This window comes from Panthera tigris, chromosome A1 (genome assembly GCF_018350195.1).
Source record: "Panthera tigris isolate Pti1 chromosome A1, P.tigris_Pti1_mat1.1, whole genome shotgun sequence".
Classification (NCBI taxonomy): domain Eukaryota; kingdom Metazoa; phylum Chordata; class Mammalia; order Carnivora; family Felidae; genus Panthera; species Panthera tigris.
In genome coordinates this window covers 132332352-132348544 of record NC_056660.1, presented here as the reverse complement: position 1 = coordinate 132348544, position 16193 = coordinate 132332352, and the positions used below count along the sequence as shown (strand labels likewise).

Below are 16193 nucleotides of genomic sequence, written 5' to 3'. Positions count from 1 at the left end.
CCTCATTTATATCACTAACAAACTAAATGACCTCTAGGATTTCACTTCCCCATCTGGGTCAATAGTTTCCTCTTCTGTTAAGTTAAAAAAAACAAAAAACAAAAAACAAAAAACAAACGTAGGGGCACCTGGGTGGCTCACTCGGTTGAGTGGTTGAGTGTATTACTTTGGCTCAGGTCATAACCTCACAGGTCTTGGGTTCAAGCCCCACATCTGGCTCTGTGATGACAGCTCAGAGCCTGGAGCCTGCTTCCGATTCTGTGTCCCCCTCTCTCTCTGCCCCTCCTCGGCCCACAATCTTGTTTCTCTCCCTCTCTCAAAAATAAACATTAAAAAAAAAAAAGTAGGATAGTTATGGAAACTAGACTGTTTTCTAAATTTGTCACTTTCAGTGACAAAAGCCATTGAATATAAGAAAAATATCAGCATTCTGGGGAACATATCTTTCATTCACACCAAATTATCTATTAATTATATTACAAGGAAGGATAAGGTGCAGGCCAGTGAAACATGTAAAGTGACAACAACATTTAGTGTGTATAAACTACTCTAAGTAGAGAATTTACTATTATAATCAAAAGACCAAAATAACTGTCATTTAATGATATACATAATTACTACTGAGCATCAAACTAAGTACTAAGAGTTCAAGGAAAATGTTTGGTATTATTTTTTTCAGAGACAAATCAAAAAGCAGTTAAGAAACAAGAAGATTGGGGACACCTGGATGGCTCAGTTGGTTGAGTGTCTGACTCTTGAATTCTGCTCAGGTCATGATCCCAGGGTTGTGGGATCCACACTGAGCACGAAGCCTGCTTATGATATCCTCCCCCCTTCCTCCCTTCTTCTTGCTGCCCCACCTCTATCCTTCTTTCCATGTTCTTTCTCCTCTCTAAAAAAAAAAAAAAAAAAAAAGGAAAAGAATTAAAATTCACTTCTAAACCTCTTAAAAAACACAAAAGAAGGTTCAAGAAGCCATTCTAGTATTAATAAAAATACATTCAAGAGGCAATTAAGGGGCCGAATAGTAGTAGAAGGCACCAACTTCTACTTAAATCAACCCAAGGATTTTTACTTCTCTAACCAATCACACTCAGTTTAGCAGATTATGTTTTTCTCCCTCCCAATCCCACAGCCAAACAATGTTAATAAAACAAATACAGTATGATTAAATACAAGCTCCTGTTCAGCAATAAAAATTCCCTATCCCATTACTGAAGATTAAATGTTACCCTAATGTTGGAGGATGGTCTCAAACAATGGAAGGAAACTGAGGGAAGAATTGTGTAGTTAACAGAGAACAAACTGATAGTCACCAGAAGGAAGGTGGGTGGGGAGATGGGTGAAAGAGGTGACAAGGATTAAGGAGTGCACTTCTGTGATGACCCCAGGGTGATGTATAGAAATGTTGACTCACCCATTGTACACCTGAAACTAATACTACACTGTATGTTAACTAGAATTTAAATAAAAACTTTTTTTAAAAAGGAATTTTGTAGTTAAATAGATGGCTATTAATTACTTGTTAGTATACACATTAAATAAAAATATGAGAATATACAATTTAAGTAATATATTTATAATTACATTAAAAATAAAAAGTACTGGGGCGCCTGGGTGGCTTGGTGGGTTAAGCGTCCGACTTCGGCTCAGGTCATGATCTCACGGTCTGTGAGTTCGAGCCCCGCGTCGGGCTCTGTGCTGACCGCTCAGAGCCTGGAGCCTGTTTCAGATTCTGTGTCTCCCTCTCTCTCTGCCCCTCCCCTGTTCATGCTCTGTCTCTCTCTGTCTCAAAAATAAATAAATGTTTAAAAAAATAAAAAATAAAAAAAAATAAAAAGTACTATTACTATTACACCTATAATTATATACCTGGAAGATCCAAGTACATCAACTAAAAATCTATTAGCAATTTCTTTTAAAGTCTTCAGGATAATACAGTAGGTAATAACATATGAAAAAAAAAATCAATCTCCTTCATTTAGATATCCAGATAAGAATACAATTGATAAAACAGCTCCATTCATAACAGCAACAGCTCTCACTCTTCCTTAAGTTTATGAAAATAAACACAGCAAAAATATACACCTTCTTTAATAATTACAAGAAATACATATTACTAATAAAAAAAACATGGATGGAACAAGAAAGAAAATCATAATCGCCAGTGAAGAGCATAAACTATTAAATAAATGGAAAATTTACACGTTCCTATAAAGAGATATGCTACTTCTGAGGTATCAATTCCAGGAAAACCTCGGATCGCGAGTAACTTGCTCTGTGAGTATTCCGCAAGGCGTACCAAAGACGAGCAGGCTAAAATCAAATTTTAACTTGATAAATGAGTGATGTCTTGTAATATGAGTAATGTCACTTGATCACAACTGAGCCAATGATTTTTGACATTTGCTTTGACATACAAGTGCTCTGGATTACAGCCATGTTTCCAGAACGAATTATGCTCGCAAAACAAGTTACTGTACTTCCTAAATTAATCTATGAATTTAAAGTACTTTCAATCAACACACCAACAAGTATTTAGAAATTAGTAAAAAAGATTCAAGTGCACCTGGAAAATTCATTTTAAAGTACTGTGATAAAACACCTTCAGGTATCAAGCATACTAAAATGAAGAAAAAAAATCAAGACAACAGTGTATTATAACAAAAAAGACAACAAAAAGAAAATCTTGACATAAGTATATGTGGAAATTTACTATTGATAAAGATAGAACTTTAGTTAAAAAGATGATTTACCCAACAAATGGTGATATAACTAGATAAAAACATGGTTAAGAATAAATCCAAATGATTATTTCACTCATTAAGCCAAAACTTAGGTTATTATATTTATAATCTTGGCACACATCCTTTCCAAAAATATCATTAAACCCCAAAATAAATATTGACTAATTTGATTACACTGAAATTTAAACTTCTATATGGCAAACACCATAACTAAAGCATATAAGCAACAAACCAACTAAATCCACGTGAAACACAAAAGGCACACAAAAATGCAATATTCCTAAAAGAATTCTTATACTGAACTTGCCAACATCACAATTAGTAAGTAGTACATTTAAAACTAGGCAATCTGACTCCAAAGCCTGTGTTCTTATTACCGGTTTCAGATTTGCACAAGTATTTTAAGATAGCTAATATCCAATTTGTTCAAGAATGGACTTAGAAAGGTATTCTTAGGCTAAAATGAACAAATCAGGAGACTATAGAGGCTGGAGAGGATGTGGAGAAACGGGAACCCTCTTGCACTGTTGGTGGAAATGCAAACTGGTGCAGCTGCTCTGGAGAAGTGTGGAGGTTCCTCAAAAAATTAAAAATAGACCTACCCTATGACCCAGCAATAGCACTGCTAGGAATTTACCCAAGGGATACAGGAGTACTGATGCAGAGGGGCACTTGTACCCCAATGTTTATAGCAGCAGTCTCAACAATAGCCAAATTATGCAAAGAGCCTAAACGTCCATCAACTGATGAATGGATAAAGAAATTGTGGTTTATATATACAATGGAATACTATTTGGCAATGAGAAAGAATGAAATCATGCCATTTGCAGCAACGTGAATGGAACTGGAGGGTATTATGCTAAATGAAACAAGTCAGGCAGAGAAAGACAGTTACCATATGTTTTCACTCATATGTGGATCCTGAGAAACTTAACAGAGAAACATGGGGGGGGGGGGGGGAGTTACAGAGAGGGAGGCAAACCATAAGAGACTTAAATACAGAGAACAAACTGAGGGTTGATGGGGGGTGGGAGAGAGGGGAAAGTGGGTGATGGGTACTGAGGAGGGTACCTGTTGGGATGAGCACTGGGTGTTGTATGGAAACGAATCTGACAATAAATTATACTTAATATAAAAAAAATAGAAAGGTACTCTTACATACTATTGGTGGAAATATAAATTGATACAAAATCTTCAGAAGGAATTTGCTTCTATCAATCAATTTTAAGTACACACATAGCAAATGCAATTTGGGTATTTATCCAACAGAAAAAAAAAAAATCATATAAAAGCACAAACATTTAGGGGCGCTTGGGTGGCTCAGTCGGTTAAGCGTCCGACTTCGGCTCCGGTCATGATCTCACAGTCCGTGAGTTCGAGCCCCGCGTCGGGCTCTTGGCTGACAGCTCAGAGCCTGGAGCCTGCTTCTGATTCTGTGTCTCCCTCTCTCTCTGACCCTCCTCCATTCTTGCTCTATCTCTCTCTGTCTCAAAAATAAATAAACATTACCAAAAAATTTTTTAAAAAAAGTACAAACATTTATGCGCAGAGAACACATACTCTGTACAGTACTGTCATGTATAACAACACAGAAATAATCCTAATGCTAATTAACACATATATATGCGTACTATATCTCCACATAAATGAAATACATTCTCCCATTTATGTTTAAAAATACATATATATATATATATATATATATATATACACACATATATATATATGCTCACTGCCTCAGTAGAATACATACAGAAGTGTTCAGAGAACATATAACACACTGATATGAGTATCTCTAGAAGATGGGATTATGGTTTGCTATATGGTTCTGTATTTGAATTTTTATTATCAGAAAAAAATTTACCATAATTTTTAGCCCTTTGCCTACCAAAAGCCTCTCACTGCTTTGTACTTTACCAGCCTTCCTAGCCTACCTTAAAATATCTCACTCTATAGATACTTAAAGGAAAGAACTGATAGAAGTAGTACTGATTTCAGTAACTAACGTCAAGAAGAAAATTCCCAGGGTTTCTGGCTTGGGGATGGTTTTCAAAAGAGCAGACAAGACACTATGTTGATATCAAGTATCTCTGACAAATCAAAGTGCGTCTACTATACACAGCTTCTGTTATTCTGCAGTTACTCCCAGGATAATTAACAAAATCTTTGAAGTTCCCAGAGATTAACAGGATATCCAAAGAATTTATGTGCTGCTGCCAGGATCCTTATCTTTTCCTAGAAGACTAAGAGTAAATCTTAATTGCAGTCACAAAAAGATATCCTAGTATACTTCTTAAATCACTTCAAAATCTCCAGGGATGGGGAAGTCAAACCAACTTACTCTAGGCTAAGTGATAGCCTTGGCAAGGAAATTACAGGTTTCTTGCATTGGTCCTAATACAAACAAAACAATCTGATCCCTACCTATCCCTCCAGACTCTAGATTTAGTCTAAGGTTCAAAATTCCAAGGACATCATTAACAAGAAGATAGATCCATGCATCAAACTTTGGAACCATGCAAACAATACAACCTCAATGTGGAACACAGTTACATCAAAATCACTGCACTCTACTAAAAGTGAGCTCCAACATTACCTCCACAAGGACATACCAGGGTAAACACTAAAAGGACTGACTCTTTCCAGCCACTTTTCACATAGTAACCTGGGATTACTAAGGAATGAAATATTTCATCTAAATGTATTGTAACAAATACTACACTTTAGAATTTTATCCCTTTAGAAATACTTTGAAAATTAATTTGACCACAGAGCTTCTATCTGAAATGTCTGTGTGAATAAATGTTTACTTCATCTCCCTCATCAAAAAAAGTATAGAAACAAAACTAGTTCTCGGTGTCAAAGATAAATTCAACTATGGAAAGGGAAAACACAAGAAATGAACCCTGTTGCATTGCATCAGAATTGGATGTATTGTTAAGAAATCATTTTACATTTATTGAAATATACTCGTGGGGTACCTGGGTGGCTCAGTCAGTTAAGCAGGCAAATCTTGATTTCACCTCAGGTCATGATCTCACCGTTTATGAATCTGAGCCCCAATATCAGGCTCAGTACTGAGTGCGGAGCCTGCTTGGGATGCTCTCCCTCTCCCTCTCTCTGCTCCTTCCTCGCTCACACCCTCTCTATCAAAATGAATAAATAAAACTTAAAAAAAAAAAAAGAAATATATGCTAAATGTGAATGTATATGTGTGTACATATAAAAATATCCCTTAGCTGGAGCGCCTGCATGGCTCAGTTGGCTGGGCATCCGACTCTTGGTTTCAACTCAGGTCATGATATCACGGTTCATGGGTTCGAGGCCTGCATCAGGCTCCACGTTGACAGTGCAGAGCCTGCTTGGAATTCTTTCTCTCTCTCTCTCTCTCTCTCTCTCTCTCTCTCTCTCTCTCTCTCTCTCTCTCAAAATAAATAAATAAGCTTTAAAAAAGAAAAAAATATCCCCTAGCTTTATATACAAAGAAGGCCTGAGGGCAGCAACACCCCAAGAGCAATGAAGACAAGAACTGCTAAGATCTTGGCTTCTAAGTACCATTTTCCCCTAAAAATAACTGACACTAGTTGAACAGTAACTCTGGAACACCATATTATGCTAAATACAAAGAAGTACTCAAGAAGGCAAGTTTAACAACAAGGAAAAAAGTAAAATAAACCAGCTGGAAGGGGTTCTCACTAGACAAATCAAGAACAATTTGAGTATCAAAATAAATGATAATGGATTATAACCCAGAGAATGGAATAGCTAACCATGATCCATATAGATATAAATAAGTTAAAAATAAGAAACAAAATGTTTACATAGTTCCAAAGTATCTACCCCCCCCCAAATATTTATTAATTACAAATGAGGAAAGGATACCTTGACATAGGAGGTATCTGGTAATTACAACTATAATCACATAATCAATGACTATCATCAATAACAGGAAAACTGAAATTGCCTACCACCTGATAAAAGGCAAGGAGAAGAATACAGCATCACTTCCATGGTAACCCTGCCAAAGATCTGATCATAAATATATAAATTTAATCAAGGATCTAATGAAAATCTGATCAAAGATCTAATCATAAAGACATCACAGACTCTACAAAATAACTAGATCTATAATCTTCAAAAGTGCCAAATCCTTGAAAGTAAACACAGAAACTGGATTAAAAGAAATTAAAAGACGTGACAACTAAATGTAATCCAAGATTCTAAAGTGGATCTGTTTGCTTTAAAAGACAGAGGGACACTGGTGAGATTTAGCTGTTAGTAACGCATTCTTTGTTAACTTCCTAATTTTGATAGTTATAATGTTGTTACATAGCATAATGTCCCTATTTGTAAAAAAAAATAAACATTAAAGTATTTGGGGGTAATAGACTATCTACTGGGTAGGCAACTTACTGTCATACAGTTCAGGAACACAAAAGTTCTTTGTATTATGTTTCCAACTTTTCTGTATATTTGTCATTATTCCAAACTTTTAAATATGAAAGAAAAATTACAAAAAATCTATAGCAGTATCAGGGAGGGGTATATCTACAGATAATAACATAGAATGGAATTTGTAAAGAATCCAAAATGAATGGGGGTGGGGAGATTACAACAGAACACAACACATATGAGGAACCACATACACAAAAGAAGCATAAAGAGGGATCTCCAAAAAGAGTAAGTTTCCTTACCAAGAAGGATCAGAAGTGTGTCCTGGGCAGTGAGCCAGGTAATAAAACCATAGAAGAACAGCTGCATGGTTAAGGCCTCCAGCAAGCTCTCTGTACTGTGGGAGATCTGACACTTGGGCAGGATAATTGTGAAAACAGTGGAATATTATCCCCCTGAGGGACAGGAAACACGTGTAAGAGGACAAGCTACCCACATAGCCTAAAGGAGAAAGCCATTACCTAAATAAATACACCAAAGCCAGAATAACAGGGATTTACATGGGCTGGGAGAATACCATGAAATGACCAATACCATGCAATCTGGACCATAATAGAAACCTTTAACCACAATGAAAACTCTGACACTTTAGGAAAAACCAGAAGCAGGATGGATATACCAAGCACAAAAAGATCAAATCTCCTATACTGTTAATAGAGGGGGAAAAAAAGAGACCACGTACAAAGTTTTATCTCAGAGATTCAACAGGTTACAAGTAAACCAAAAACAAAACTACAAAGAAAAAATCAACTCCTATGAAAAAGCAAGAGTTCCCAGAATCTCTATTCTTCCCACTACATAAAGTAATTGAAAAGAACTGAAGACCAAATTGATGAGCTAAAATATCAAGGCTCAGGATTCTTTCAGAATGTAATACCAGCACACAAACACACACACACACACACACACACACACACACACACACTCTCTCTCTCTCTCTCTCTCTCTCTCTCTCTCTCTCTCTCTCTCAAAAGATGTTATGAAAGCTCCATAAATCCCAACATTCACCTAAAGTTTTCAAAGTGCAAAGTGTGCTCCACGGACCTTGGAAGTCCTAAGACACTTTCAAAACGTCTTCAAGATCAAAACGACTTTCATAATAATACTGAAACATCATTTGCCCTTTCCCATTATATCAACAGCAATGGTGCAAAAATATGGTGGGTAAAATTGCTAGCACCTTAGTGAAAAGGCACTGGCATCAAGCTATACAAGCAATACTTCATACTCCCAGAGTTCTTTTTTTTTTCCAAGTTTTTATTTAAAGTCCAGCTAGTTAACATACAGCAAAATATTAGTTTTAAGGGGGCACCTGGGTGGCTCAGTTGGTTGAGCGTCTGGCTTCGGCTCAGGTCATGATCTCAGTTTGTGAGTTCAAGCCCCACGTCAGGCTCTGTGCTGACAGCTCAGAGCCTGGAGCCTGTTTCGGATTCTGTCTCCCTCTCCCCTGCTCGTGCTCTGTCTCTTTCTCTCTCTCTCTCTCAAAAATAAATAAACATTAAAAAAAATTTTTTTTAAATATTAGTTTTAGGTGTGGAATTTAGTGATTCATTACTTATAACACCCAGTGCTCATCCCAAGTGCCGTCTTTAATACCCACCATCTGTTTAACCCACACCTCCCCTCCAGTATTATCAGTTTGTTCTCTATAGTCAATTTCCAGATTCTTTTTAAGTGCCACTTTCAATTAATATCTTTAATAAAGCAGTAAAAAATAATTTTACAGAGCACCTGGGTGGCTCAGTCAGTTAAGCGACAGACTCTTTATATCCACTCAGGTCATGATCTTACTGTACATGAGTTGCAGCCTCACCTTGAGCTCTGTACTGACAGTGTGGAGCCTGCTTAGGATTCTCTCTCTCTCCCTCTCTCTCTGGCCCTCTCCTCTCTCTCTCTCAAAATAAGTAAATAAACTTTAAGAAAAATAATTTTGGGGAGCCTGGGTGACTCAAGAGGTTAAGTGCCCGACTTCAGCTCAGATCATGACCTCACAGTTCAAGAGTTGGAGCCCAGCATTGGGCTCTGTGCTTACAGTTCAGAGCCTGAAGCCTACTTCAGATTCTTTGTCTCCTTTTCTCTCTCTGCCTCTTCCCCACTCACACTCTGTCTCCCTCTCTCTCAAAAAATAAACATTAAAAATAATGATTTTATTGGGGCGCCTTGGTGGCTCAGTCAGTTGAACGTCTGACTTTGGCTCAGGTCATGGACTTGCAGTTTGTGGGTTTGAGACCCGTGTCAGGCTCTGTGCTGACAGCTCGGAGCCTGGAGCCTGCTTCAGATTCTGTGTCTCCCTCTCTCTCTGCCCCTCACCTGCTCATGCTCTGTCTCTCTTTGTCTCTCAAAAATAAATAAATGTTAAAAAAAATTTTTTTTAAATAATAATTTTATTAAATCTCAACTATTTAATAGATGTCTTTGTCACATTTTATGTGAAGGAATGGCAATGTTGAGGAAAAGCACTTATATAATTACTTCAAATTATGAGCTAAATTAGCCTTTTTCTCATGAAACACCATTTTGACCTAAAAGAACAAATGACAAAACTATGCTTGTAGACTTAGGAATCTGAAAGACATTTTCTCAAAAATAAACCAACTAAGCCTGCAACTTCAAGGGAAACACACTAACAGTATCTGTTACCAATGATTAATATTCAAACTTCCAAGTGAAAATTTAGAAATGTGGAAAATGTTTACCTGTCACCCTGAACTTGACAGCTTCACAATACTAGACTTTTTTGATGGAATTAGTGGGGATATTAACAATTTTTTTCTTTTGTTTGTTACTACCTAGTAAAATGCATTAACATTTGGAACACATATAACTCAATGAACCAGTATTTCTCAAACAACGTCACAAAATCATAAGCAGGTAAAAGATTCACTCAAAGTGCAAGATAAACCAAAGGATTTTCAGATAACAAGATATGGAAAATTCAGTGATATACTGTTAGAATGGGCACTGCAGCTATCCTTTAAGAAATTTTGGTGTGGTATCAAGGAATATCCACCATATCTAAAAAGGCTATGAAAATACTCCTTCCTTTTCCAACCACATAACTGTATAATGCTGGATTTTCTTCATATACCTCAACCAAAACAACATATTATAAGATTGAATATACAAGTAGATACGAGAATCAAGCTGTTTTCTACTTAACCAGACATTAAGAGACTTACAAAAATATTTAACAGTGTCACTCTTTTTGCTTAAGATTTGTTTTGGAAAATAGTTTTATTTTATTAAATTGATGTCATCATAACAAGTAATGGTTTATGGTTTTTAAACAAACTGATATTTAAAATTTTCTAATATGGAAAATAAAATAAATATAACCCACAAAAACCAAAGCTCAGTGAAGTTCTCAGTAATTGGTAAGAGTATAAATGGATCCTAAGAACAAAAAGTTTGGAACAGTTGCCTTAGGTCTACTACTATTATTTGTAATTATACTATGCTATAATAGAGTGAATTTGCCAAAGGACAAATGCAATGTATAAAGCACACTGTCCCAAAGCAAGTTGTCTGAGACTACCCTATTTCCTAAGTTATTCAGTCTTCTCTCCGTTTTCATATTCCTCTGGATAACACCAAAGGTCATATTTCACAGGCTGCCTTTCTCACTCCTAGTATAGCAAAAAGCCAGCAAACCATTCACTACGTACCAAAAATGGGCTCTGAATAAAGATGTCCCTAGAATTGATGTCCCCAAATATTACCACACCTACTTTGATTACTTGTCTTTTTATTTTCTACTTTTTCATACTACATTCTATATATGTAAAATCATGAATAATCTCTAGATAGTGTTGTTTACTAACTTAATTTTTAGATAATCTATTGTCTTACATACTATAATTTATAAAGCCTGCAAGCTTTATAAAGCTTCAACCAATGGTACCTGGAACAAAATTTAAAGTGACAAGAATTAAATGATGATAGATTTCCACTGTGCTTATTTCATAAAAACAAAGGAAGGCAATTTCAAAATTTTAGGACAGAAAAGACATCTAACTTGAGAGGTAGGACAGAAAGGAAAGGAACAAAACGGAGAAGAAAAACACAGAGATATAAGCTTGTATGTTTTAAGGGGTCAAAAGCATAATCAAACAAGAAGGTATAGGGGTTTGTACAGAGTCTTAATACAGTCATTAACCTGATGTTATCTGAACAGGTAACTCCAGGGGTATTCAAAAAACAAACAAAAAAAGAGTTCAGTAAACATAAATAAAAACAAAATATATTAATGAGCATCAGGTTAAAACACTGGCATGTAAACTGAATAGGAATGCAAAAGAGATACTTATAATTAAATGGGGCATATAAATTTTTTCTTTTTTTTTTTTTTTAAGTTTTTAAATTCATTTTGAGAGAAAGAAAGAGCACACAAGCAGGGGAGGGGCAGAGAGAAGGAGAGAGGATCCCAAGCAGGCTCTGCACAGTCAGCACAGAGCCCGAGGCGGAAACTGAACTCACTAAACCTGAGATCATTACCTGAGCAGAAACCAAGAGGATGCTTAAGCAACTAGATCTACCCAGGTGCCCCCGAATAAATTTTTTTCTACTATATTGTGAACAGTTTTCTTAGGTGATGAGTATGGACTCCAAGTTTAGAAAACAGGAGAAGGACAACATATCAAAAAACAACAGCTGAACATGGAAAAAATAGGGGAAGTCAAAGAACTGAACCAGAAAAATAGGAAGCTAAAGAAATTAGAAAAGAAAGTGTAATAACAGCTTTTTTACAATTAGGAAACATAAGACTGAGCAGAAAGCTAAAGGTAAATCTGAACAATGAGTGTAGCATGGGGTCAAGAGTTAGTGATGAAAGGCACCAAGAAAGAAACAAAAAATGTGGAGTCAGGGGATCAGAAGTGCTGAGCTTATTTCCTTACAAAATTCAAAAGTATGTATTATAGAGCATAATTCATGTACACATTTCTATGGCAAGAGCAAACTGTACATGCAAAAACTGAATCATCTATTTTGAACAGCAAAGCACAAGTACAATTAATGTTGTCAGGAAAGGAAAAGAGAAAGACCTCTTTAGAAGAAAAGCACGTAACAGGGAAATAGATGGGCAATGGAAAGAGTCAAAATGAAAAATGCAAGCAACAAAGCATGTTTAAAAAGAATCTGGCTACACAGCACTCACAAAAAAGAAAATTACTTTGCTATCCAACATCACTAAAATTCTGCATAAAGCCAAATACTTTGTAAACACTGCCATAATCTATTCTAAACCCAAACAGCTTAGACTCTAAATTATGTTACCTATAAACATTTAAAATAAATACTGAAATATGCACCTAATTTTCTGAAATTATTGCTTCTTTATCATTTACTACAAAGAGTTCAATATCACTATTGAATTAAAAGAAGTAAATTTAGACATTTATTAATGATATATGTATAATTTCTCTAACTACAGTTATCACTTCATTAAGAAATAGCATGCAATAAAAATTTGGTTTCCATATTTGGACCCCTGTAAGCTTTTCATACAAGCGTGCAATAGTTTCACCTCAAATAGCAGATGGACTTCATACTATTTGAATTAATTAGTTGAAGGATTAAGGTTATCACTATTGAAAACTCCTAAGTACCTTCCATAAAGAGTGACATGAAATATGTATCTTGGGCAATGTAAACAAAACCTTTGGAAGTACTCTAGATTTGCCAATTTAATCTAAGAAAACCCATAGAATGCTAAGAAGAATACTCAAAATGAAAGGTCACTTGAAAATATTTTAACTGATTATCATCTTTCTTTAACCTCTTTTCACACCATGATCACATTTTAAACAAGGATTTGAAAATATGTACACTTTGACAATAGCATAAAGCTTAAAATTCATTAAGTTAATTTGGGACTAAACTAACAAAATTCTCAGTAAACCACAAAGTAAATTTTGCCTTTATAGGACAAAAGGAATCAAAGGTTCTATAAAGGTGAACATTTCACATTTTTAAAGTGTGCTGTCTGTATCTAAACTTACTTCTGATCCCTCAAAAAAAAAAAAATCAAGAACTTGATCTAAAAACAGGGTTTTAAGCAGTCATTTCCAAGTGCTACTATACTTTTCACTTGTAAAATTTACTAATGCAGAGAAACATCTTCACAAAGTGATAATTCTCTATAAAAGACTTGCTCTATTAAGGCTCTGTTGCTCTGAGGCCAAGTATAAGCCATATAAGGAAAATGAAGTTCAATGCCATCTATTTTCTTCTGCTCTTTCAGATGCCCAAGAATAACCTCTCTCCTTGCCTAACATTACGTTCCAAAATTATAAAGCAGATCAGTTATACACTTTAAATTCCTTGATAAAGCTACTTGGACCTAACAGGAATGACCTGATGGTTCACAATCTTACCAATACAAATAAATAAAACAAACAAACAATTTTTATAAAGGATCTCCAGAGACTACACTCTGGGGGAACAAAATCACAATATATATTAACAGATAGTCAAAAGACTCCCATTTTGAAATGTACTTAACATAATAACAAGTTGTGAAATTATTTGATCCTGCTCTCCAAAGCTAGCTTTTCTCTGAACTAAAGAATGCCAACTATTTTTCATGGGGTAGCATGAGCAAACTAGATATTAATTTATAGCTGAAATATAATTACCAACAGGATGCCAGACGTATTCAATATTTATTCAAAAGCACAGTATTACACCTCCTTTACCACAAAAGTACTGAGAAAAACAAAATTTAAGCCTAACAAAACGCCAATAAAGAAGCCAATTGTGTTTGTTGCGAAGAAACTCCGTTTTATCTATAAAGACTACCGATTGGTTTAGAAGTGTTTGTAACTGACTGGCGGAATGTCTCCCATGCTTCACTAATTCCTGCCCCCAGAGTAGGTACCTATCACTTATTAGGCAGAACCGGCCAAAACATTTGGGCCACTACCAAAATGTAAACACTGTACTATTCAAAAAGGACAGATGTTTATTACAATCAATATGACTCTCATGAAAATCGTTTTAAGCATTTTACTTCCCTTTCTATACGTTCTGGTCTTAACTGCAGAGAAACCCTAACAGATCAAACTACTTTGTTCTTTAATTACAACTCTATCCGTAATACTTAACTACTCTCCCCTACTCCTACTTAGGTCAGTTATAAGAAAAATTAAGCAGACGCTTGCTTTCGATTAATTAACCAAACAAGTATTATATGACTGGAAGTGTCTGAAAGGAACCAGTTACTGAAGAAATACATTATCCACCTAAAAAAACACAAAGAATAGCAAAGTTCATTTGTTTACAAAATCCAACCAAATACATCTCTAAGGGCTGAAACTAAAACAACAACAACTATATATATAATTAACGCAGAAGTCAAATAATCGGTAGCAGGATAAACAAATGTGGCAGCCATCTCATCAACAGTAAATCCGTCGCTGCAGAGACCTAACTTTTTTCCAAAACACAAGTTGCCAGGTTCAGCAACTTAATAAAAACTATACATTGCGTATGTTCTAGGAAACTAAAACTTCTGGACCTAGTGCTGAACAAAGGCACTCTTTCTTCCGATTGCTCAAAACTTTTCGTCTCACCACATTCTTACAATCTCTTCTAAAGTAACCAGAGTCTTTCTACCAGATGGTAGAAAGGAGGAAAAATCAGTTCTACTCTTTAGCACCTGAAAGACTATCCAGTCCGACACTACAAAAGATTAATCTAGGGCAACTTGGGAAGAAGTGAGAAACACTAAAGTATCCTCTCTTTCCCGGCCCAAGAGCTTTTTAACTCTTAGACGCTTTTCGTGAAAATTACCTTTCGGTCGGGCAGTGTCTCAGGGCAGCTTTTTCAAGGCTTCGCCTGACATGATTTCCTTCCCTTCATTAGTCACTTTGGATCCAGCCGAATTTCTCTCTCCGGTGAGAGCGGATGTGGAGTGGCCTCCCGCAGTAGGACGAGTAGGTGGCTTTGGAGGGGGTTGGGAAACGCGCCGGTTTCCTGGTCTCGAGTTATGCAGGAGTTTCCCAGCCCCAACTAGGATCTCCGCCGAAAAAAAACTTTTCACTCGTGACACCGCCCGGAATTACCGTGCGAAACTCACTTCCTGCCTTGGCGCAGAAGCAGAATCCAGCTCGGTCCAGGGGAACCCGGAAAACCAGCTCCGCGCGCGCCGGGGAGGGGGAGGGCACGGGGCCTCAGCCGAGAGCCTCGGGCTCCGGGCGCCCGGCGCGCCCCGCACACCCGACGGCGGCGGAACCCGGCCGGCAGGGGCCAAGATGCCGCCGGGGCGCTGGGCGAGCCTCGGCCGCGCTAGGCCGCCAGCTCCTCCTCGCCGCCGCCCCCAGAGCCGGGCGGCGGGGTTATTGTCTCGATAGAGCCTGCCGCGCCCTTCGCCCGCGCCGCCGCCGTCGCCGCCGCGGCCGCCCGGGGCCGGAGCCGAGGGGCCGGGCAAGCTCGAAGGCGGCCCCCTCCCCGGGCAGTCTGTCGGGCCGTCCGTTCTTCCGTCCGTCCCTCCCCGCCTTTTCTACTTGCCCTCGAACCCTCTTCTCCTCCCTCTCCCGTTTTCCCGCCGCCGTCCCTTCGCTCCCCTCCTCGTTCTTCTTCCCCGGCGACGGTGGCTCCCCGGGGAAGCGCAGGAGGTGGGGGCAGGCGGCGGCTGGGTCTCCTCACGAGCTCGCGGGGCCGCGGCAGGGGCCGAGGCTGCGTCCCGCGCCGCCGCGCCACATTCACTCGAGCGAGAGACTGCGAGGGGAGGGGAGGGGTGGGAGGGGAGGGAGAGAGAGGAGAGAAAGGAGGAGGAAGGGAGCTGGGGCGGAGGGGAGTTACTGCCTCACAGGCCGCGGCGGCAACAGCGCCACCGCCCCAGCGGTGAGGGGGAAGAGACTGCGCGCGACTGCTCCTTGGCGGGGGCGGGGCGGCCTCCCGCCGGCTTCGCCTCAACCGCCAACTGCCGGGCTGGAGGCCGGCGCGAGCCAGTCACCGCGCGCGGGGGCGGCGCGGGCAGACGTCGGCGGCGGC

The 16193-nt window shown here is 38.3% G+C and overlaps 1 protein-coding gene across 9 annotated transcripts in view; it reads right to left on the bottom strand.

Annotated features, from left to right (window-relative positions):
* The window catches only part of ERBIN (erbb2 interacting protein), a 127627-nt gene extending 112141 nt beyond the window's left edge, over positions 1-15486 (bottom strand). For all 9 annotated transcript variants that reach the window (XM_042987664.1, XM_042987668.1, XM_042987677.1 and 6 more), the window contains exon 1: positions 14991-15486. The gene's annotated coding sequence lies outside the window, so the exon portion shown is untranslated. The remainder of the gene's footprint in view (positions 1-14990) is intronic.
* Between the last annotated feature and the right edge of the window lie 707 nt (positions 15487-16193).